This window comes from Papio anubis, unplaced genomic scaffold, assembly GCF_008728515.1.
Source record: "Papio anubis isolate 15944 unplaced genomic scaffold, Panubis1.0 scaffold4197, whole genome shotgun sequence".
NCBI classification, from domain to species: Eukaryota; Metazoa; Chordata; class Mammalia; order Primates; family Cercopithecidae; genus Papio; species Papio anubis.
The window spans coordinates 1-2,170 of NW_022164366.1; the positions used below are offsets into that span (position 1 = coordinate 1).

Consider the following 2,170-nt stretch of genomic DNA (forward strand, 5'->3'; position numbering starts at 1 on the left):
TTACTGTGCTTAATAAACTTTTGTTTTGCTTTGCTGCTTTGTATGTGCCATGTACAGTTCTTTGTTTGGGACATCAAGAGCCTGGAACTGCACGGCACCATCTGGTTAAGAATTAGGATTTTTTTTTTCCTAAGGGTTACCTTTGGAAAGACTTGCTTCACTACTGTTATCAACCAACAGCCTAATACTTTCCCTCCCTTTTGTGGTTTTGACCAAGCAAGCAAGCAGCATTTCCTCCTGATAAGAGACCACCGACCTAGGAATGATTCTGGCCAGACTACAGAGGATGTGCAGTGAGGGTTTTCATGTCCTCTGCTTCAGCTTTTGACATCAGAGGGCCGCAAACTCCACTCTCAGATAGCTAATGCCACCATTTTATGAACATGGGCCCCATGGAGAGGCACGAAGCTGAATTGCACATCTGCACATGTTTCCTCTTATAAATATTCATATTGGAATGTTATTAGGTATTGCTCCCGTGAAAGATACATTTGCAGAATGTACTCAAATTAGAAGCATTAAACACTATAATGTATCAATGATGCATACAGTTCTCTACACTATAGAAATATCTGTAGTGTAGACATTTCCACAATGACCAAAGATATGTGTACAAGAATAGTGACTGCAGCATTCTTTGTAATCCTAAAACCATGAAACCAACCTCATCTCAAATACTTTTTTTTTTTTTTGAGATGGAGTCACACTCTGTTGCCCAGGCTGGAGTGTAGTTATCTCAACTCACTGCAGCCTCCACCTCCCAGGTTCAAATGATTCTCCTGCCTCAGCCTCCCCAGTAGCTGGGATTACAGGCACATGCCACCATGCCTGGCTAACAAAAACATTTTGAAAAGGGTTAAATAATGCACAAACTGAGGAAAAAATACTGTTTTCAAAAAATGATGGAGAGGATCACTAACATGATGAGTGATTCCACTGGTCACATTATTGATAGAACAATCAGTAAATCCAGGCATATCCTGGAGATACTACTGGACTCCTATTACTAAAATATGAAAAAAATGGAGGCACATAAATTACTCGTTTAAGCGTAGAACGGACTGAATTAGAATTTTATCACACCAGAAGTGGGTTCCTAGTTCTCTGTTTCAGGATTCCTGAGTTACACTGGTGGAAACCCGGCATTTCAGGAGATACCCGGTTAAGAATCTGGTCCGGTAGCCGGGCGTGGTGGCTCACGCCTGTAATCCCAGCACTTTGGGAGGCCGAGGCGGGCGGATCGCTAGGTCAGGAGATCGAGACCACGGTGAAACCCTGTCTCTACTAAAAACACAAAAAATTAGCAGGGCACGGTTGGGCGACAGAGCGAGACTCCGTCTCAAAAAAAAAAAAAAAAAAAATCTGGTCGGGCCGGTGGGCCGGCCCTTGACATGGATCAGTCATAAATTAGTGGCTTGGTACTCCGGGAAGATAAAATCTTCCCCACTTATGTAGTGGTTGACAATGCGTGCATGCTTTAAAAGTTCCAACTAGGCGTCCCTGGGTGGGCTCGAACCACCAACCTTTCGGTTAACAGCCGAACGCGCTAACCGATTGCGCTACAGAGACAAGAACTACTCACTCTGCTGGGCAATAGAGGAAGGCCGCACTCACTAAATTTCCTCCCTCCCTTCTATTCTCAGGGCCCGCCCGGCAGGACTACTGAGCAAGGCCTTGGAAAACCAGAGAGATTAGAGCGGTGAGTCGCCCTGGTCACGTTGGACACCTGCGTGTTAGGAGATTCTGGAGCCAGACGGAGAGCCGAATGGCCTTCGCCGGCCCTGCCCCTCTCCTTCTTCAGAAGCTCCCAGAAACTCCCCAGTCGGCGACCCAGCCCGAGGCTCCTCGGGTACCAAATGAAACTGAACGCCCGGTGGGCTCCCGGGATGGTTCTTCCCGTTCTTTTCGCCGCCTTCATCCGGTGAGGGAGCCTGTGCCCACCCTGCCCAGTCGCTTTCGAGGCCGCTGTGGCGCTTCCGCTGCCATCTTCGGATCCTGTGTCCCGCACGGGGGCTCCACCAGGGCAGGGATGGTGGCGAGGGTCGCTCGTGGGTCCCCTTGCGAGGAGCAGGGTCTGGCACTAGGCGTCTGGGAACCCTGAAATCCTTGGAGGAGTAGCATCATCATGACCCTCTGTGTTCCTTTTGGCAAAGGACTTGCTTCCATTGTT

At 48.4% G+C, this 2,170-nt stretch overlaps 1 non-coding gene across 1 annotated transcript; it reads right to left on the bottom strand.

Moving 5' to 3' along the window:
* Window positions 1-1,495: 1,495 nt before the first annotated feature.
* Window positions 1,496-1,569, bottom strand: TRNAN-GUU. The gene has a single exon. It is a non-coding gene; the product is annotated as a tRNA-Asn (tRNA).
* Window positions 1,570-2,170: the final 601 nt, after the last annotated feature.